Source organism: Podarcis muralis, chromosome 11 (assembly GCF_964188315.1).
Source record: "Podarcis muralis chromosome 11, rPodMur119.hap1.1, whole genome shotgun sequence".
Lineage (NCBI taxonomy): Eukaryota > Metazoa > Chordata > Lepidosauria > Squamata > Lacertidae > Podarcis > Podarcis muralis.
The window spans coordinates 6,645,031-6,668,302 of NC_135665.1; the positions used below are offsets into that span (position 1 = coordinate 6,645,031).

The 23,272-nt window shown below is 42.5% G+C and overlaps 1 long non-coding RNA gene across 1 annotated transcript; it reads right to left on the minus strand.

The window, feature by feature from the left end:
* Positions 1-902: 902 nt before the first annotated feature.
* Positions 903-21,941, minus strand: LOC114606134 (uncharacterized). The gene is made up of 3 exons (XR_003708782.2): positions 21,840-21,941; positions 4,388-4,482; positions 903-1,474 (listed from the first exon to the last, which is right to left on the minus strand). It is a non-coding gene; the product is annotated as an uncharacterized LOC114606134 (long non-coding RNA).
* Between the last annotated feature and the right edge of the window lie 1,331 nt (positions 21,942-23,272).

Sequence of the window (23,272 nt, forward strand, 5' to 3'; positions counted from 1 at the left end):
CTAGCAGTTCAAAAGCACGTCAAAGTGCAAGTAGATAAATAGTGGATTTGTAACTGGCTGACTGACCGAACCCAAAGGGTGCTCATCAATGGTTCCTCTTCATCCTGGAGAAGAGTGACTAGTGGGGTACCACAGGGTTCTGTCTTGGGCCCGGTCTTATTCAACATCTTTATCAACAACTTGAATGATGGACTCAAGGGCATCCTGATCAAATTTGCAGATGACACCAAACTGGGAGGGGTGGCTAACACCCCAGAGGACAGGATCACACTTCAAAACGACCTTGACAGATTAGAGAACTGGGCCAAAACAAACAAGATGAACTTTAACAGGGAGAAATGTAAAGTATTGCACTTGGGCAAAAAAAATGAGAGGCACAAATACAAGATGGGTGACACCTGGCTTGAGAGCAGTACATGTGAAAAGGATCTAGGAGTCTTGGTTGACCACAAACTTGACATGAGCCAACAGTGTGACGCGGCAGCTAAAAAAGCCAATGCAATTCTGGGCTGCATCAATAGGAGTATAGCATCTAGATCAAGGGAAGTAGGTAATAGTGCCACTGTATTCTGCTCTGGTCAGACCTCACCTGGAGTACTGTGTCCAGTTCTGGGCACCACAGTTCAAGAAGGACACTGACAAACTGGAACGTGTCCAGAGGAGGGCAACCAAAATGGTCAAAGGCCTGGAAACGATGCCTTATGAGGAACGGCTAAGGGAGCTGGGCATGTTTAGCCTGGAGAAGAGGAGGTTAAGGGGTGATATGATAGCCATGTTCAAATATATAAAAGGATGTCATATAGAGGAGGGAGAAAGGTTGTTTTCTGCTGCTCCAGAGAAGCGGACACGGAGCAATGGATCCAAACTACGAGAAAGAAGATTATTGTGTTTTTAAGAGGGATTAGAAATGATTTTACCAGGAAGGAATCTTTAATAGTAAGACTCAGATGAGTCAGCAACAAGCTGCTCGCTGCATAATTTAAAAAGGGGGATATTTGGAACTCTGCTAGAATATGGAACTTGCTAGCACAAGTTAGGAAGGATATCGTTAAATAATACAGTGGTACCTCAGGTTACATACGCTTCAGGTTACATACACTTCAGTTTACAAACTCCACTAACCTAGAAATATTACCTCGGGTTAAGAACTTTGCTTCAGGATGAGAACAGAAATCATGCTCCGGTGGCATGGCAGCAGCAGAAGGCCCCATCAGCTAAAGTGGTGCTTCAGGTTAAGAACAGTTTCAGGTTAAGAACAGACCTCCGGAACGAATTAAGTACTTAACCTGAGGTACCACTGTATATCCTCTCCTGCCTTCCTAATCATCCCCACAAAAAGAGGGTTTCAAAGTGGCAAATTCATGAAGGATAAGACTATCTCTAGCTACTAAACCTTGCTGTCAGAGGCAGTGCTGGAAACCCTGGAGGGAAGAGAGCTGTTGCTGTTGAGAAGGATGCTGGACTTGATGGGTTACTGGCCTGATCTAAGAAACTTTTCTTATATTCTTAGAGTATCTGTGCTAATTTTTGTTTAAATATTGAGCCAAATCTTATGACTTTATGCACACATTTTTTGTAGTACTTGAAGTACTGTGCAAACAAGCATATTTCAAATATTACTTACATCAAAGCTGTACATATTTTGTTCTTATTTGCTTTAGATGATAACACATTTTAGGATTTTGAAAGGAAGAAAAAGCACAAGCAACACCAGACCACCTTTCAAGATATAAGGTATTATTCCGGGAATCCTTGTCTTAAGTTCTTTCGTCTGATACCTGCAAACAGCAACTGCATACAACAACTATACTTTGCAAAGGCATATGTGGAACATTACAAAGAACAAGTTCATTTTCTGCAAGTACTGCTTCTTAAGGTTGTCGCGTCTGTCACTTGTATTCATAAAGACATACGTGGAGCACAAAAAAAGCTTCTATTTGGACATTACGTATATAAGAACTGATCTATTTGTATTTCCTGTTCAAAAGGTTGGTCTTTAATTGCTTCTACTTAATTTGATAATGTGAAAAGAGGCATGCTTATAGGATGTATAAAGAATTCATATAGTTAAACACAGCCAGTTACACTGTGGGTGTTATTGTTAGTTGGATTTACGTAACTAAAGGTTTGATAGGGTTGTGCATGAGTTCTTCTGGCATATATTACGGCAAGAATGCTTTTGCATGCTGTTGAGGGCCCATAGTTTGTGTGTAACTTTCTCATTTGCTAATATGCAATGAGAGTTACTTTTCCGTTTCTGGAGCTATCTGAAAAGAAGAACATGCAAGAACGCATGAAGAGCTCGCTGGATTAGGCCAATGTCCCATCTAATTCAGCATCCTATTTTCACAGCAACCAACCAGATGCCAGTAGAAAACCTGTAAGCGGGACCTAAGCACAAGCTTGATGCCATTAGGAGCATTCTTCCATGAGCATGCATGGCTTGTGGGTAAGACACATCCAACATGCTCTGCTGGCGGCTTACAAATGGGCCAAGGCATGGAAAAACCAAGCAATCATGCTGCTTTGCTTCTCAGGATGCAATGACCAGCCCTTGATCTCTTAAGATGGTTGCCTGCATCTCAATTTGTATATTTATAAGTAGCCAAAGAAATTTCATTTGTCTCCAGCGCACTCTACCTCCCTCCCTACCCACAAGAAAATAGACTGTGCACTGTACTTACAGCTCGGGCGAAGGGCAGGTTCTGCCCACAAGGCCATTTATCCACTCTGTTGCAGATTGATCAGTCTGCAAACACCTACACCTACAACTCTGCTGTAGAATAACTGCTTGCATCAGGATGATAACGAGTATAATTTTAAAATTTATGTCTCATTATTCTCTTCATAGGAGGGATGAACCATGGAGCCTAGGGCTTGCCGATCAGAAGGTCGGCGGTTCGAATCCCCGTGACGGGGTGAGCTCCCGTTGCTCAGTCCCAGCTCCTGCCAACCTAGCAGTTCGAAAGCACGTCAAAGTGCAAGTAGATAAATAGGTACCACTCCAGTGGGGAGGTAAATGCCATTTCTGTGCACTGCTCTGGTTTGCCAGAAGTGGCTTAGTCATGCTGGCCACATGAACTGGAAGCTGTACGCCAGCTCCCTCAACCAATAAAGCGAGATGAGCACTGCAACCCCAGAGTTGTTCGCGACTAGACCTAATGATCAGGGTTCCCTTTACCATTTATTTTGTTCATGAAGCAACCAGAGTAGCTTAACCACAAAAGAGAACTACCATCATGGTGCTAAGTCTATTGTTACATCAGCACAAGGATATACGCTTGTACCACAGAACACTTGTACCACTTAGAAGTCAAATAAAAAACAGCAGCAGAATGAAACTTTAAAAGGAGGGCCTGGACAAGACCTGCCAAGGAAAATAAAGAACTTGTTTATGTATGCTACAACAGCGGCAAGAGTCTTGATAGCACAAGGATGGAAGAATGAGGAAAAGAACAGTGGCAAGAGAAATTGATGAACTATGCAGAACTGGCGAAACTGACATGTAAATTGTGAGATAAAGACAACTGTGACTTTAAAGAAGAATGGGAACCTTTTACAAACTATTTAAAAAGACAACAAAATGAACTGGACTCCTTGGCAGGTTTTGAATAAACATACACAAATTTACTGGGTTAATATACAGTGGTGCCTCGCAAGACGAAATTAATTCGTTCCGCGAGTTTTGTCGTCTTGCGATTTTTTTCGTCTTGCGAAGCACGGTGTCGGGAAAGTTTTGGAAAAGCTTCAAAAATCACCAAAGTCTTTAAAAACCTCAAAAAAGGCTACCACACCGCGTGCTATGAGTTGCTCCTCGAAGTCAAGTCGCAACTGTATTAACGGTGTTAAGAAAAAGGAAACAAACTTGCAAGATGTTTCCTTCTTGCGAAGCAAGCCCATAGGGAAAATCGTCTTGCGAAGCAGCTCAAAAAACAAAAAACCCTTTCGTCTAGCGAGTTTTTTGTCTTGCGAGGCATTCGTCTTGCGAGGTACCACTGTAGTGGATAGATAATATAAGGATGTATACAATTTTACAATACGCAGAGAACAATATGAGTTGAGAAATCAGAGAGAGGAGCTGAGGAACGTCTTGGGGGGAAGGGAGGGTTTGTTGGGGAGGGGGGGAGGGAAAAGGGGGGAATAATGAAGATGATTTGTTTTGATAATTTGTTATGTTGAAATTGTTAATAATTTTTTTTAAAAAAAAACCATTAAAAGCCGGGCCAGCCCTACTATTAGAGAGAATGAGGCAGTCGCCTCAGGTGGCAGATCCTGAGGGTGAGCAACAGCTATGAGCTGTTTGAGAACAGAGCTGTGTGTTTTACTGCCTAGCCTGCTGCCCAGAAGATGCTGTTCTGTCAGCAGTGCTGAAATAAGGTTTAGCTACCAGTCGAGTTGGCTCTGAAACACGGAGTCGAGAGGGTGTCATCTTGGCCTTCGTCAATGGAAGCAGAACTTCTTGGGCTGGCCCTGATGAAGAGCCTGAGGAAATAAAAGCATTCTCCATTTATTTCTAACAGATAGTAAAGAGCAAGGCTGATGAATCTCCACAGGGAGAGTATACCAGAACTTCAGTGCCTTCAGCAAAAACGCTTGGCAAATATATTACTGCAGATTTCAGGATTGGAAAGGAACAAAGTGTCTTTCAAGTGTTCAAATTCAAAATGACCTCAATGGATCAAGAAAGGAACTATATCTTGTTTTTAACTCCACATTTTAGGATATGTGAAAGAAGATTTTATTTTTTAAAAAATACAGGAATCTATCTTAGGATATGGTGTTGCGTTAGTAGAAGCGAAGTAACCTGATCCTGTTATAATAAATATATCTTACATTTAGTGCATTGGTACACTGTGGCACTACACAATACTGCCTCACCCAGTCACACAGCATGTCCACCTTTAGAGGACTAGTTGCAGAAAACAGAAAATGCTGGATTTCAGCACGTTGGTAGAACAGCTGGACATGGCACAAATTAACCAAAAGAAACATGGGACATTCTTCCTGGAAGTCTGCATTTTCAAGCAGGAAGAGAAAGATTGTAAAACAGTTGCCATGTGTGGCAACACATAACAACTCACATTAAATCCGAGAACAGACAGAAAAGCAGAGCTGCAAAAGTAAAAATGCAGGCATGAAGCTGTGTGTAAATAAAGATATTGCTTAGTACCATCACATCCATTTTTCTGCTTAACCACATAGACTAGGGGTCAGGAACCTTCAGCCTTAGAGCCATATGCAGCCCTTGGCCTAATTAGATGCAGCTGGCAAGGAGAGGGGAAAGAGGGATGGCACAGAAGGGAAAGGGAGGGGAGTGCCAGAAAGAGAGAAAAGGGTGACAGCCAGGAGAGAGAAGGGGGTGGCCCCTTTTGGTCTGAGCACCACCCATTTTGGGAGTCTAACACCCCCCCCCCCCCACTTTTGACTCCAGCTCTGCCTACTTTTGATTCCAATTCCAGTATTCAGCCTCCAAGGTACTGCAGCATTCAACTTTTTTTTTTTAATGCTGCCCACCCCTAAAAAAGCATTGCAGGTTTCAAATTCAGAATTGCCTGGCCTCATTAAAACTGTAGCAATATATTTCAGTGGGGATGGATTTCAATCTAGCCCAAGCAGGGACGCGGACTTATAAAAAATATTGGGGGGGCCGGGGAAAGCTCATGAATAATAAATAAGCTCATGAATATGCAAATAAAGTGGCGCCGCCTCCTCGTGAGCGAATAGGGGAGAGCGTGCTGCGCCTATTAATCAGCTCCAAAGGAAATTGGGTGGAGCTTTTGCTCGGGAGGGAGGGCAGGAGGCATGCAGCCCGCCCCTCCCTGTGCATTTTGGGCTGGGGGAGGGGCGGCGATGGCGCTCTGCTGGAGGGGCGCCGGAGATTATTGGGGGGGCGGAGCCCCCCAAACGAATTTTTGAGGGGGCTCGGGCCCCCTCAAGCCCCATGGAGTCGGCGCCTATGAGCCCAAGTAAATTTATTTTTGTGTATTCAAGAGAGGGTTGCATTCAAGCAGCAATTTGGTTTTCTCCCACTAAGCTAAAAATAATAATAATGGAAACTGTTAATTACGGAAATAGAAGAGATTTGAGAAGAAGACAGAAAAAAGCTCTCCTTGCTACACCATGGAGCCTGCTAATAGCTCCTTTAGTGACACCTAGTGCAGTCGGTGGAGATGAGGCACTATTAAACGCTGTGGCTGAGACACACTGCCTTGTTAATGTTACTTTGATTTCCAATAAAATGAGCTAACTCAATAGTGCTGAAAGGCAACCATTTCTTTTAGGCTCCAATTTGCATGCATATTCTAATTCACATTTGAATCTTTGAAAGAAAAAAAAGCAGCTAAGCTTATGGACCATACTGTCTGCTCAGTTCGTCACTTAACTGTTAGAACCACTGGGTCATTAATATCAATAATGAGAGAGAACTGCAATTAGGATCCAAATGAAATATGCCATGCCTCAGTTGATTTATTAGAATGTTTGTCAGTACAAAATGCCGTGGCACAGAAGACAAGGCTGCTGTGCTTGGATTGCTGCCTTCTCTCTAAATAGGAATCAAGAAAAATATTCACAGGGGCGATCATTCCATTACTGAATGGGAATTCAGAATATAAAGCTGAACTTTCTTTTTTAAAAAAAGCAGCAGTGCCTTGCTAACTCATATTAATGTTGGGAGGCGTATTACCAATTATTGAGTGTTGTCAATTAGCGAGTAATTATTTTCTTGCTGCTGATCTGACCCTTTCACTCTTTCCATTGAACACCTCCCATTGGCTCCTCTTTGCACGGTTAATCAAATCTAAACTACTTGCCATTATTTTCAAGGGCTGGTGGTACTCAATCTCTGACTTACATTTCAGATGGTTTCCCTAATCCCATTTCCTGAAGCAGACTCTCCGCCAGGGAGGACGGACTCACCCATCCATTTAGTTAGAAATTATAGCTAGTGGGTGGGGGAGTCAAAATGGCTGGCAGGAACAAATTTTATACCCAAGGTAATTGGAACAAACTACTGAGGGAAGTGGTGTGTTCTTCCCTGCATGCAGCTATCAAGGTCCACCCCCACCCCCAGCAGATATGACACATCAGGCAGCCAAATCACTTTAAAGTCACATCCATTTCAGAAAGGAAGAGATAAACACATGCTTATCCAATCCAGTCTACTGTATAGAAGTGGAATATCTGATGCAAGATCTATTTATTTATTCATCTTTATTACGTTTTGTGTGGACAGGCCGAGAGCCCCCGAACCCCAGGCAACCCCCGGGCAGAACAATGACACCCGACAATGTTTCCAAGCGCAAGTCAAAGTGTTGGTGCTAACATTTAAAGCCCTAAACAGCCTCGGTCCAGTATATCTGAAGGAGCGTCTCCACCCCCATCGTTCTGCCTGGACACTGAGATCCAGCGCCAAGGGCCTTCTGGCGGTTCCCTCGCTGCAAGAAGCCAAGTTACAGGGAACCAGGCAGAGGGCCTTCTCAGTAGTGGCACCCCCCCTATGCAACACCCTCCCAGCAGATGTCAAAGAGAAAAACAACTACCAGACTTTTAGAAGACATCTGAAGGCAGCCCTGTTTAGGGAAGCTTTTAATGTTTAATAGATTATTGTATTTTAATATTCTGTTGGAAGCCGTCCAGAGTGGCTGGGGAAACCCAGCCAGATGGGTGGGGTATAAATAATAAATTATTTTTATTTTTATTATTATAGAAATAAAAAGCGTAATTTCATTACTTTTGACTTTAATTTGTTGTTATTCCTTTTAATCTGCATAACAATCTAAATCCGAACAAGAGTTATACATAAATGGAGATTTTACATTACAAACTTTGAATTTGATCATAAGGGGGGGGGGTTAAAATAGATGTTCTTTAAATGTGTTGGCAGTTTCATATCTGTTTATTTATTGTTGTCAAGTGTAAATTACCAAATGCCTTAAACTCCCACTTATTAAATATTGTCAGAGTTCCAATAATGCTTGTCAAATACTAAATCCATTCAATGTCAGCTATAAAATGCCATACTGCATGTCAGCTATCAATTTCTGTCAGTTAGAGCTGCAAACTTAAATCATTTTAAGCAGTAGATTAATTATCTAAAACTTTAGCCTCTAATCCTACACACATTTATCAGGGAATCACTGTTGAATTAAAGGGGATTTGCTTCTGAGTAGACATGGATGGAATTTCACTCTTAGTTGATTAATCAGGTGGGCCCCGATGAAGGCCAATTTTAATTGAAAGGGCCAACAGCTTGAAGTGTGCTTGTTGTTTTTTTGGCATTATTTTGACTGTGGTATTAATTAGACTGTGGTATGTTATTGTAACAGAGAATGGAAGACAAAATATTTAAAATGATGGTACCTTCTGACAATGCAAAACTGTGCAAAGAAATATATGGTTTACTGGGCAATATAAAATGCCAAGTGTAAATTAAATAAATTAATTAATAGTAGCTTTGTGTATTAAAGAGCAAATTATCTCACTCTGCCATTAGTGTCTCAGAAAGGTGAATATACTGGGGTTATGGTAATAGGAATTTTTATTTAAGAGATTAATCAGGGGAAATATTCTATACATAACTGACAATTCTACAAATATTCAAGACTGGATTCCAACATCAAAAATCATTAGATTTCAAATACTGATGCCAAATAGAAGGTCGACTAATCAGACACATGAGTAAATCTTATCTTTCATGCCTTCTTAGGTACCCACAATAGTCCATCATGTGCAAATCCCCATGTATCATATTTTTCATAAGAAAACCAACAAATAATAATAAAAAAGAAACAATACCACGAGCTACTTTTGCAATACATTCCAAACAGGGAACAATTTTCAAACATTTCATCTAGACCCAATCTTTTGTATCAGTTAATTTGGCTGATTTAACAGGCAACACTGTTAAGGAATTATTGGGGTTGAAACCAAATCAGTGATACATATATGTCATATGTCATTCCTCTACTGCAAGGTATGCAATGTGAAGAAAGAGTCGTCAGCTATGTTCTACATGAATGTCATGGTTTGCCTCTGGCTTCTTGCCATTTACCCTTAGTGATTTTCTACTCGGAAAGGTCAAAATATCTCAGGTGCTATTCTGTGGCCACTGGATAATTCATACGGAGAGGGTGTTTTTATGCTTCGTCTTGTATATTCAGTGTTCATATTTAAAATCAACATTGCATAATGGCCTCCATCACTAGCTGTGTTAGAAGAACCATCAGCGGTGGCCAGACAGATATGAGCATTGTCTTCATGTAACTACCAGGAATGTTCTGCTGCTTATCAAGTTATAGTCATTTTTAAAAGTGGTAACCTAGGCTTTGTTTTAAAATCATTTTGGTTACCATACGTAATGTGAGTTATCTTAGCATCAGGAATATTGCTATGTCCTTAAAAAACTCAAAGCAGAGGCACATGACAGAATTTTCCACAGAACTTCCATACACTATTATTGTTACTATTATTTGTTGTAATAATACATGATAAAATTTCAATATAAATTGAAAAAAATTAAAGGACATGAATTGGCTGAAAGTGCTCATCCTGCAATGACATATAAAGGACAAATCCTACACCACTTCTGTGTGCTATTTTGGGGGTTCTCCTGTCCCCTCAGAGTAGATTTTGGGGGCACAGGAGAGGAGAGCAGAGAAATCCCCATTGCATTAGCAGGACTCATTGTGCTGGCTTCCACTAGAGCAACTCTTAAAATGAATAATGCCCATTATTTGGCTATATTTTATCACTTCGTTATCTAAAAATGGTATATTATGTTTTGTAATAATAATAGCAACTAATACCTAGTAAAGCACTGACTTAATATGAAAACAATTTATCACAAAGCTTAGCTCTATCAGCCATACTACAGTTGTGGGTAATCTTTAATAGGTAGGTATTAACAGATATTAATTCTAAATTAATTAGGTACTAATGGATACTAATGAAGGGGTTTACACGCAATCTCAAGCCCCTTCCAGGAAAAGCAACATTGAAATTTATGGATATCAAAAGCCTCTTCCCTAGTCATATTTTCCTCTAACTTTGGTAGAAAAATATTATGAATGGAAAACCTCTGATATGTATTTGTTATCACAATAAATTATTGTGTTATTGCTATTGCTATCTTATTTATATGCTGCCTTTTTCCCTGACAGGGACTCAAGGCAGCTTACAGATAAAATAAAAAGGACTAAAAAGGAGAACAATGCCATTAATGATTACTTTGACATTTGAGGGCTTGTAAGTTTCAGTAATGTATTACTTATTTCCATTTAAAGCCATTTTATATAAAATCTGCAGGCAACATTATTGAGCAAAGGTGGTTGTTTTTGGTTGGTTGGTTGGTTGGTTTGCTTGTTTTTTTAAAAAATGCTGAATAATGTTTGAAATCATTAACTGGGCAAGAGTGAGGTCTGATATGGGTAACAAATGTCTTCAACCTGGCTTTGGAATCAAGATTGGTAGGAAGGAAAATAAGGGAGAATTAGTGTGCGGCCAAACCTCACCCTGAATGTGGATGACTTCTGAATATTTCAAGTATGTGATTAATTCTCTTGAAGACTAACTCTTGAAGATTGGGGGGGGGGAATATTTTCCTTTGTTCTTCCTAGTCAATAGCAGCTACACACCGTCTGTTAATGTGGGCCGCATGATGTTAACCAAGCAGAGAATTCTATTCTGGGGCTAAATCGAAAAATTGTAGCCATAGAAGGCCTTTTTGATCAGAGTTAGCAAAACATTGTGCCTTCTCCATTCCCCCACTGTCCCTCCCTCCCCTTCTTTCTCAGAGACTCTGCCAAGCATGTCAGATCATTCATGTTAAATTATTCTTGATGGCATTGAGATGTGCAGTACTGTCTTCCAAAGACTGGCTTGTGCAGCTGTCACATCCGTTTTCTTCCCGAATCTTGTGCAAGAACCCAGCCATGTTCCAAGCTAGGCTTATCTGCTAATTTATCACGAAAACCCAAACAGACAGGCCTGACAAAGCAAAACAAAAAGAGTCAGAATCAAGGGTTGGAGAGGGAAGGATATTAACCCAAGCTTCCCATCGACAAATGTCTCAGTGCTGTATAGTGACCTATCGGTGAACCTGTCCACTGAAATAATTTGCCCAGCTTTAGGTTCTTCCTGTGAACAGCCCCAGCCCCATTGGTATAATCTCCATTATTGCATGCATATTAGTGTCATGACCCCCTGGCCTCAGGCAGCCTGTAATGATGCGGCTCAGGATGAAGCTGCTTTGGGAACTCCCAGACCCTCCAAGCTCATTGAAACCAGTCGGACGGGGAATAGCCTACACAGCTCCTGAAACAGAAGTCCTCTCTTTGACCCTGAGTCAAATGAGCTGGGCCTCGCTAACCCAGAGTCTGCACGCTCTTTTCATCTCAGTGCACAAACACGCTTGGGTCCTTCCTTCCCCTCTTAGGCTCTGCTTGATTTGGCATGCAGGAGCCACATGGTAGCATCAAAGTTCAAGCCTCCAAGTCAAGAGCTTGCCTCTTTAAGATCCTGTCAGCTGAAGTACTGGCTGGGCAGGCCTATATCAAGATTTATGGAAAGGCTGCAGAACTCCAACTCCCTTCACCCTGGACCATTAACTATGCTGGCTAGAGCTGATGGGAATTGGAGTCCAACAACATACAGAGGCCAATTTGTTTTCTGTGCTATAGTCTGGCCACCCTGTGCTATAGTCTGATACAATGCCTATGTGTTGCCAGTGCAGCACCTATGGGCACACAGGCACTGGGAGAGGGGCCCCCGGTGCCTACAGGGTCTCAATCCCTGGATGATGCAATCAGGCTTAAAAATAATAGAATGACCACTATAATTGAGGACTGGGGGGGGGGGGAGAAGGACAAGTGAGTGCGGCTGCATGTGTGCATAATAGCAGTGTGCATGGTGCCCACAACAGTTTATCCAGTTTCCAAATGGTCAATCCTTCTGAAGAGCTGTCCCAGGTGCTGAAGAGCATTTCTCTGGTCTCACTGCTAGACTGTCATGGGCTAATTACTACCTCGCTTAACATTGCACAGGTCCAGAATCTGCCTAAAACATGGGTGGCTAACCTTTTTTTGGCCTGAGGGTTGCCAATGCCCTTAGCCAACATGCTAGGTGTGTGTATGGCAAAAAGTGGGTGTGGTCACCCCATGCTTTCTCTCTCACGCTCTTGTACAGGCACAGGGCGCGCACACATATGCAGTTGCAGATCACCTGAGGAAGAGGGTTATTGCCCTATCTGCTCATTAAATGATCAGTCTCATGACTAGGGAAGGAGCAATTTGCATGCTCATCACAGCACTAGACTCCACTCCTCCCAGTGTTGTGTCTTTCCTCTTTCCCCACTACTGCCAGAGTCAGTGGGACCTTTGGAGAGCCAGAAAAATGCTTGCGGGTGAAGCAGATCAGGCCCCTGAACTAGATCCGTGTGTGTGTGTGTGTGTTTTAGAACAAGGCAATTATTCTGCTTTGCCACACTTTGGGTACTTTTTAATTTATGTATACAAGGAAATATGTTGACAATTGGCTTTTATTTCCTTCTGTTTTCAGAGCATTTTCACCAGTTACCCAAACACTGAGTCTTGAGTTTTCCAGAGTCCTAAATTAAATGTGCCAACAGGGAGGGCTCTTCACCTTCCACTCTCTACATCATACTAAAAACAACCAAGAGTGGACTAGTCATTGATGCCTGCTCAGGAGTAAGTCCCATTGTTCTCAAAATGTGCATAGAACTGCAGCCTAACCCTTATAATAAAGAGAGAGTATTTATTTCAAGTTAATTAATCCCCTGCAATGCAAGACTTACTTGGATATCACCCATCCCTTTGTCTTTCTGGAATAAATACAAGCATACAAATGGATAGATATCCACACACACACATTAAAAGCTTTATAGCTCTTTGTGTAAATCCTTTCCTGAATCAGTGCTAACTCTTTTCCCTCCGACTTGCCACTCAGTCCAATCCGCACACAGATGGAACGGAATCATTTCCAGGTTTTCCCTCGCTTACTTCCCCTCCGCCCATCCTTTGACCGGCAGGCAAATGAAGCCATTCAAATATTTGCCTATCTTGTCATCTGTTCTCATCAGACCTTGCAATTCCTGTCATGCCCCACATGTCATTTTAAAGCATAACGTCATTAATACCTAGAGTGCACTAATGGATGCTTCACACATGAACGCATTAATGAAATGTGTTATTGTTTTCCCTCACAGGACATTAACAATCTCACGCACGTCGAGCCCCCAAAGCCCTCCAGTGCTGCTGAAAACCACTAGCTATCAAATGAACCCTCAGTTACACCTCAGTAAGTTTAAGTTCAAGTTTATCACTGAAGCGTCACTCATGTGAAGAGAGGATACAAGCCTCTGAGGGCTTTTGGGTCCAGCTTCAATTACCATAAAGAGAAACAGGAGGCAATAGCCAGGGGTGGGAGGGAGAGAAGCAACACAGCAGAAACAAAATCCTGTCAAGATAAAATAGGAAAGATCTGGGTGTCACTGTAGTGATTTGTTTCTTTGTTTCTCCCTTTTGTCTATGGGCTGATGGTTTGAATAATGAAGAGAGGATTGGTTTTCTCTTGTAGTATACAAACATGGGTGGTCTCGTTTTCTGCTAGCATAGCTGACATATTAAGCAAGATTAAAGATTCTCCGGCAAGGCAGCATTTGAATTGGGTTTCTTAAACCTAAAGAAATGTATATGCACAGGCAGAATTGTAAAATGAACCCCCTGGCCAAAAGGAATATAAAATTGCAGTCCTCTCAGGACAGGTATGGCTTTGATAAATTGGCAGCACTTTGTATTTGGTGTTTCAGGATGCTGGTGGCTTGGCTGAAAGGGAAATAGGATCCCAGATGTTGTTTTTTATTTTTATTTTTTTAAAAAAAGCTTTCTTTAATGACTTGAACTGAAGTTACCTATACTATATTGCAGAACAAAGATGCATCAAGGCTATTGCTAATTTGTGGGTGGGTTTCAATTCCATTGTGGCAAATTCAGGTTGTGTGATGAAGGTGAATTTAGCACTCATGCACAATAAACATGCTTTTAAAAAAATAACAAGTTTTTGGTGGTAAAGAAAGTTATGGGGAGCTGCACTGGGAAGTACAGAATGACAGTTGCTTGATGCAACATTGTATTCTCTCACCACAAAAAATATTCAATAAACAGTGAACACTGCATAACAGACACACACACACACACCTGAAATGTTGTACAAACAAATCCAGATGAATTTTGAGTAAACAGAACTCTCCATTTTGTCCTATGCTTTTTATTCCTGGTAATGCATCCACAGGTCACTTTCGGGACAAAAATCACACTCAAATGTGGGTTTAATTTACACGTTAAGTCAGATACACCAAGACATCAGTGTTGATGCTGACCTTTAAAGCCCTAAATGGCCTTGGCCCAGTATACCTGAAAGAGCGTCTCCACCCCCATCATTCACTGAGGTCCAGCTCCAAGGGCCTTCTGGCAGTTCCCTCACTGCAAGAAGTGAGATTACAGGGAACCAGGCAGAGGGCCTTCTCGGTGGTGGCGCCCTATGGAACGCCCTCCCACCAGGTGTCAAGGAAATAAACCTGACTCTTAGAAGACATCTGAAGGCAGCCCTGTTTAGGGAAGTTTTTAATGTTTGGAGTATTGCTCTGTTAATATTCTGTTGGGAGCCACCTAGAGTGGCGGGGGAAACCCAGCCAGATGGGCAGGCTATAAATTAATTCATTAATTCATTAATTCATTAATAATAATCAGTGTTCACATGGCAGGGCAGGGCAGAGTGAATGTGTGTTTGAAGCATGGTAGAGGCTGGCATCCACTCCAAGCTTGTTTTACTGCAGAGTCAAATAGCATCCCAGAATGGCTATGCTTGGGGTTTATTTATATATTCACCAAAGCTATCTTTATATCACCATTTTGTAGTAATATGACCACCTCTCTTTTGTGCAATAAATGTGCAGTATCACTTTTGTTGTAGATGAAACAAAATTTAAAAATTCCTTCCAGTAGCACCTTAGAGACCAACTAAGTTTGTTATTGGTATGAGCTTTCGTGTGCATGCACACTTCTTGTAGAGATATCAGTTTCCCCTACACCTGCAGAGCTACAGCCAGGTCCTTTTGGAAGAAGTGGTCCCTGGGCAGCCCTCGACCTCTGCTTTCTCCCTGGAATTGATTCCCCTGAACCAGCACCACCAGGGAGCTCGTGCACTCGCACATTCGTAAATATGTGTCATGAAAGGCTACGCATTCCCCTGTAAGAATCCCCCCACAATAGCCCACACTTTTTCCATTCCCTGAAACATGGCAGTTCCCTCTGGAGTAAGGATGACCTTTCTTCCATCGCTTTGGAACTGGGTGTTGGCACTGGAACTACTTGCACTGGATGCAAATAAAATTGCCTGCTTTTGTTATGGAAATAGCCGCCATGGTGCCTGAAATAGAGATCACAGCTCCTGATACAGAAAGTGTTAGGATCATGGCAGGGTGGGGAAAATTAAACTACTCCTCCCTATCCCACACCCCAGGGTTTCCAGGTTGCTATGTACATAACAACAAAAAGGAAGAAAAAGAAAAGGGCACGTGCACCAATTGTATTCACACATGTCTAGTTTGACCCTGAGTTCCTGCTATTTTTTTTGTCATATGGAAAGGTCTGAAGTTGAGACAGACTTTCTGTTTGCTGCAGAGCCACATAAGAGCATAAAAAGTATCCAAAGTCCCTTCGAGTCCAGCATCCTATTCTCACAGTGACCAATGAGATGCCTAAGGGAAGTCCACCATACACAGGGCATGAAGGCAATGTCCTCCTCAGAACTGGCATTCAGAGGTGCTGACACTTGAGGTAGTATGTGTCCATCACGGCTACTAGCCTTTGGTAGGTTTATTAATGTATTCAGATACATTAATGCATCTGAACCCATTTTAAAGTCATCCAAATTCATGACCATCAATCCATCTCATAAATTGGTGCCAACACATACCGTATTTTTCGCTCTATAAGACGCACCAGACCACAAGATGTACCTAGTTTTTGGAGGAGGAAAACAAGAAAAAAAATATTCTGAATCCCAGAAGCCAGAACAGCAAGAGGCATCGCTGCGCAGCGAAGGCAGCAATCCCTCTTGCTGTTCTGGCTTCTGGGATAGCTGCGCAGCCTGCATTCGCTCCATAAGACGCACACACATTTCCCCTTACTTTCTAGGAGGAAAAAAGTGAGTCTTATAGAACAAAAAATACGGTAAATCCTTCCTTCCTCTTACAGGCTCAGTTGTTCTAGAACAGGCATAGGCAAACTCAGCCCTCCAGATGTTTTGGGACTACAACTCCCATCATCCCTGGCCACTGGTCCTGTTAGCTAGGGACGATGGGAGTTGTAGTCCCAAAACATCCGGAGGGCCAAGTTTGCCTATGCCTGTTCTAGAAACTGATCCTTCTCAAGAACTTGCAAATTGGCAGTGGAACACAGTTCTTTTCTGCAACATCATGAACTTTGCCTTTCCTTGCTATTAGCTAATCAATACAGACCATAAACCTGTGACTACCTTCTGCTATTACATGAGTACCTCAACATAATTTCTTCATGTTTCCAGCCAAGAGTTTTTCATCACTTAGCCCTTTCTATCTCTTCTGAATTAATGGCAGTGTCAGCAGCATGGAGCTACATTTGCAAAAAAAAATCACCTTAAATTGGCATGTCTTCTCCATCTCTATTTCTTCCTAAGGACATGTTCATATAGACTTTTTAAGGGATTGTGTGGGCTTTCTCAGCACTCTGAATTTTCACATTATGAGAGTAAAGGAAGCTGCTATCATGCCACACACAAACACACCCCGTTCTATCAGGATCTGGCATGTTTGGGCAGACACAGTTGAAAGTGGAGGAAGGAGAAGAAGCTGGGAGGGCTGGGAAAGCCATCTGCTTGTCTCCTTGGAGACCCACTGCCAGTCAGGGTGAACAACACCAGGTTTTGTGGACAAATTAACTGAGTTTGGATCAGGCAGTTTCATTCATATGGTGAAATATGATGCACGAGAGACAATTTATGAGGTGCCGCTCATCCCAAACATAACCTATATAACATGCATACTTTTTCAGACCCACAGCTCTGTGGCGTGTTGCATTGGGCTATGCCTTTTCTAATGTCTTCTACAAATGCTTCTTCTGTTCCACTGCCAAACAGGAATTGAAAAGCTCTTTTTTGTGTCTGTTACATTTTATATTTAATACCTGAAAATGACTACCAGCCCAGATTTAGGAACAGTTCTGAGATGTACACAACTGCTTCCAGCATTCCTGCTTGATTAGCAACTTCATGCCACAAAAGACAGCTCTTGGGTTCCACCCCCTCCCTCCCAATCTTCAAATTTATGAGCAACTTCACACTTTTACAATTCTCTTTTCCCTTTGGATGGGGAATGCCGTTCTTTTCTGCAGCAGTGGCCTGAAGCTATTCCATTCACAATGTCTTTAGCCAGAGCAGCAGCATCTAGCCAACGTTTTCATTGGAACAATGCCCAGTTGTGCCTCATTTATTCAGGAAACTATCTTTTGCTAGAGAGCATTTAGAGATTATTACCCATGAACCCTGCAGTGCAATATATATTGCTCAAAACGTACCACGTTCCGGCTGATTATGGCTTTACATCACTGACACTGGAGCCGTGAAGCCAGAATTCTTTTTACTAGCCAAGAGAGATTCAAGAGGGCACACACTTTTTGGTTTCCAAAGGGTATAACAACATCAAGCCATGCTCTTAGACTTTCATTTGCAAGTGTTTTAACTATGTTCAACAGATACAAAGATGGCAGGAGGACAAAGCAGGTCAACTGGGAACTTGGAACCATTTGCTTCTCCAGAGCACAGCATCTTGCTCTGGAACTATTTAAGTTGTGCATCTGGGGGGGGGGACCCACAACACCCCACACATGCACATGTAGATAGGACCTCTCCTCACACATGCAAATCAGTTCACACAATACCCTAAGTGTACTTGTAGCAGAAAACAGCACTTGCATTCCACTTCAAATTCTATAGGCCCCATCTATAAAAGGTAAAGGTACCCTTGCCCGTACGGGCCAGTCTTGCCAGACTCTAGGGTTGTGCGCCCATCTTACTCTAGAGGCCGGGGGCCAGTGCTGTCCGGAGACACTTTCCGGGTCACGTGGCCAGTGTGACAAGCTGCATCTGGCGAGCCAGCGCAGCACACGGAAACACCGTTTACCTTCCCGCCAGTAAGCGGTCCCTATTTATCTACTTGCACTTAAGAGTGCTTTCGAACTGCTAGGTTGGCAGGCGCTGGGACCGAGCAACGGGAGCGCACCCGGCCGCAGAGATTTGAACTGCTGACCTTTCGATCGGCAAGCCCTAGCCGCTGAGGCTCTTACCCACAGCGCCATCCGCGTCCCAGGCCCCATCTATAGCAAAGGCTTAAACTGGCTTGATAGACATTGCATCTTCTGAAAGAACACAGGGGCCAATAATGTCTAAGGGAACCAGGCAGAGGGCCTTCTCGGTAGTGGCGCCCACCCTGTGGAACGCCCTCCCATCAGATGTCAAAGAGATAAACCTGACATTTAGAAGACATCTGAAGGCAGCCCTGCTTAGGGAAGTTTTTTATGTATTTTGATGTATTTTTAATCTTTGTTGGAAGCCGCCCAGAGTGCCTGGGGAAACCCAGCCAGATGGGCAGGGTACAAATAATAATTTATTATTATTATTAGGGGAAATAAATACTCAGCACTCTCAACAAATGACAGTTCTCAATATTAACTTCCAAGAGAGTGGTCTTATGCTGTTACATAATGGTTACGTATGGTTTTATAAGGCCACAGAATAATCATTTCATGTCATTTTGTCTCCACCCCAAGCTACACATTACACAGGAGATCCATGACTGAATCTCCCAGTGATTTAATTTTTACTTGAAAGATGGAAGCATAAATCGCAGTGGGATGAAGAGTCTTCATGTGCCCAAGGAAATGCAGACATACAATCTAGAGTAGTGTGCTTTTAGTTTTAAAACTTGTAGTACCAATACACATAATAATGATAATAATTTATTTATACCCCACCCATCTGGCTCCGTTTCCCCAGCCACTCTGGGCGGCTTCCAACAAAATATTAAAATACAATAGTCCTTCAGATATTAAAAGCTTCCATAAGCAGGGCTGCCTTCGGATGTCCTCTAAAAGTCTGGTAGTTGTTTTTTCCTTTGACATCTGGTGGGAGGGCATTCCACAGGACGGGCGCCACTACCAATAAGGCCCTCTGCCTACTGTAATCTTGTGCAGAAAGAGAAAATCTGAAGTAAAACCTGGGCTGGAACCACATCAGACTCTGGTAAGTTGGAACCATTAGAAAAACCAGTGGCATTCCAAACATTTCAGGGGGCTTCAAAAATGAGGCCCTAGAGAATGGGGCGTTTAACTCCTTTCCCCCTGTGCCACTTTCCTGATCTAAACTGCATCGTCAGATAGGAGGAAATACAAAGCAGCTGAAGGAAAACAGCTAAACACACCACGAGATTCACTCACAGGTCTTCAACGTAACATATATTTAGGTTCTTGGAATTCAAAATAACCCATTACCTGTGCTGTGGCCCTCTTAGGCATTCTAACAACTTTACACCAGGGAGACGACTTTCAGCGAACTTCTGATCATACATCTGAAATTCTCACAACATCCTTCTCCTATGCCAGGTTTAAGATGCGCAACATGTATTACTCACTCCAGTAATTCCTCCGCTGTTATCTGAGAAAGAACGAGTCTCCCTGGGATCAGGATCATAATTACAAATAGCTAGAAGGATCCGTTCTAAGAAAATGAGATATTTTCTTCAGGTAGGACAATCAAAAATCAATTAGGGCTTAAACACAAGGCAGCATTGCCAGGCCCTGGAGGTGTAATAAGTAGCACTTGGCTTGCCTCTTCATTACCAAGATAATCAAGAATGACACTGCTTAATTATTTGCAATGATCCTACATAATTTGTTTCTGAAGTGTTATGCCGAGTTAGGTCGCCTTGGTATGCAGCCACCAACACTTCCATTTCCACACTGTTTCTTCTAATAATAAACTAGAAGCATAAATCACATCTTTTGAAAGTTTCCAAACAATCCTGCCAAGAGGCAAAATGGACAATCCAAGGCATTGGGTTTCTTTGTTTTCCTGTCTGAGTGAAACTTTGCCAGGGTGCATTCTAGTACAGTGGTACCTCGGGTTAAGAACTTAATTCATTGCGGTGGTCCGTTCTTAACCTGAAACTGTTCTTAACCTGAGGTACCACTTTAGCTAATGGGGCCTCCTCCTGCTGCCGTGCCACCGGAGCACGATTTCTGTTCTCATCCTGAAGCAAAGTTCTTATCCCGAGGTACTATTTCTGGGTTAGTGGAGTCTGTAACCTGAAGCGTCTGTAACCCGAGGTACCACTGTATGTGGGGGTGGGGGTGGGAAAAGCCTCCTTTCTGTGGTAGCTCCTCACATATTGAACCCACTCCCTCCTAAGGTGCTTTTGGCCTCATCTCATTACAATTTTCTGGGAGGCTTTTCATTAAACAAATATATGAGTTGATGCTACAATTAGTAATTGCCCTTTAGTGATTTGTTATGAGTTGCTGTGCTGTTGTTATTAAGGATTGTACCTTTTTATGGATTCTTATGTGGGCTTTTGGCTGCCCTTTGCAGTGTTCAGTGAGCTCTTTAGGTCCAATGGATGCTGGCCAAGCCCCACGTCTTGCCGACAGGGAAAGGCTATCACTCAATGATAATAATAATAATAGTAATAATAATAATTTTATTTATATCCCGCCCTCCCCTCAGGGCGGCTAACACGAGGTATAAAAACAATTGATTAAAATGCAACTTAAAAACAAGATGAAAATACAACATTAAAATGCAGCCTCATTTCAGTAGAAACTCAAATCAAAAACTTTTGGGGGGATGAAAACGTCAAGTCTTCACCAAGGCTAACTATCCAGACTGGTCCTACGTGGGCCAGAAAACAGCCAGGGAAGTCCCCAAATAGGAATTTCATCACAGAAGGAAAAAGGAAAAGAGGGGGAGGGAATCAAGTTGATTCCAAGCCAAAGGCCAGGTGGAACAACTTTGTCTTACAGGCCCTGCGGAAAGAAATCAGATCCTGCAGGGCCCTGGTCTCATGAGGCAGAGCGTTCCACCAGGCCGGGGCCAGTGTTGAAAAGGCCCTGGCTCTGGTTGAGGCTAATCTGACTTCCTTAGGGCCTGGGACCACTAGGGTGTTGCTATTTATGGACCTTGAGGCTCTCCGTGGGGCATACCAGGAGAGGCGGTCCCGTAGGTACGAGGGTCCTAGGCCATATAGGGTTTTAAAGGTCAAAAGCAGCACCTTAAATCTGACCCTGTACTCCACCGGGAGCCAGTGCAGCTTGAAAAGCACTGGGTGAATATGCTCCCATGGCAAAGACCCCGTGAGGAGCCTCGCTGCAGCATTCTGCACGCGCTGCACCACCCCTGACTTGTACTGACCAACTGGCCACTAGCGTGAGGATGCAATACAAGAAAACCTCCATTTTATGTCCACAATGCTAAAGAGACAGATGTTGTGCAAATGTTTTTAAGCCATCCCTAGTGATTAAGGCTGTGTACACAACTGGACCATTAAAGCACATTTGAAGCACTTTCTTTCCCTCAAATAATTTTGAGCACTGTAGTTTACACCTCACAGAGTTACAATTTCCAGCAACCCTTAATAAACTTCAGAATATCTTTTCTTATATCTATGCTCCTGGGACAGGTTCAAGGTTCTTGTGTTAATTCAAAAAGCCCCAAATGACTTGGGCCAAACGTACCTGATTCCTTATGCTGCACCTCAATCGCTGTGATCTTTTGATTGGCCCCTAAGGCTCAGTCCGCCCCCACCAGGGGCCAAGCCATTAGTGCAACAGGTCCTGCCCTGTGGAACTCCTTGCCAATTGAAGTCTGGCAGGAGTCATCCCTGCTTTCTTTTAGATGTCTTTTTAAAAGTGCACTTTTCTGACAGACTTTGGAATGTGATTTTTTAAAAAAACCTGTCTTTACCAATGCTTTTGTTGAGGTGATATATCACCTTGTTTTATTTTTGATGAATATGCAGTTTCTAAATATGTAAATAAATAAAATAAATAACTCTATCTAGTTCCCCCTGTTGCAGGCAGATAGTTGCTGATTGTCCAGCCATCAGGCCTACTCATGTCTAGCCCCAATATCTGGCCTTCCCATCCTGAATTGGGTTAATTCTATTCTTATTCAGTGATCTCAATTAAAAAAACAACTCCATTTATGATGCAAGCAGTAAACTTTATGATAATGGTTTATTAATACTTGACTGCATACTCCCCCAATTACAAATTTTGGAGTTGTTTTTAACAGCGCTAAAGCTAGCATTATCTGTATAATGCATTTGTTTATTTACCATGAATATTTATACACAGTAAACTCTCAATAAATCGGCAGTGTTAACGCCAGCACCAACTGTAAATCGCTACATAGAAATTTACGGTTAATTTGCTAGAATCTGATGCACAGGCAAATGCAGTAAATTAAATGTTATATTCTAAACGAGGTTTATGACTTGCACTCTTCTAATAGATGTATTTTTAGAATGGAGATTCTTGTGGGGAGGCAGACGAAGAACACAAAGTCCATAAATAAAAGCAAGGGATGCAAAAGGGGGAGGGGGGAGAAACAGAGAGGAAATCAAGAGGATTAAAATTAAACGAAGGCCAGTGGGGCTAATGGCAGGAACACAGTGCTAAGTTTGGAGGAGGAGATTGCAGTAATTAGTTAATTACTCTGAAGTGCTTTGAACATGAAAAGTGCCGTATAAATGCTAAGTGTCATTAATAATCAGTTTTATGATTTCCCTGCAGTGTCAACAATATTTTCAAACTCATTCACAATTCAAGATCTCTTCCCCTTTCTCGACTTCTGCGAAAGGAGGGTGTCTAATTGCCATATCGAGTACATTTCTCAGATTCTGCAGTCTGTCATTATTTCAGTCACTGTTTCCCTAACTGGCCTCCAGAAAGGGCAACAAAAACACTGCAATGCTTCAGTCTGCACTTGCCCACAGAATTGCCATTCTGACCCGGCTGGCCCAGGTCTATGTCTCCAACAGTGGCTGGCAAGATGGCCCTGCTAGAGCACTTGCAAGCAGAGCAAGGGCGTGATTACCATCTCAGCTGTTTGCCCCAGCGCCTGACAAATAAATAGAAGCAGGCCAACTGACTACTGTATTAGGGCT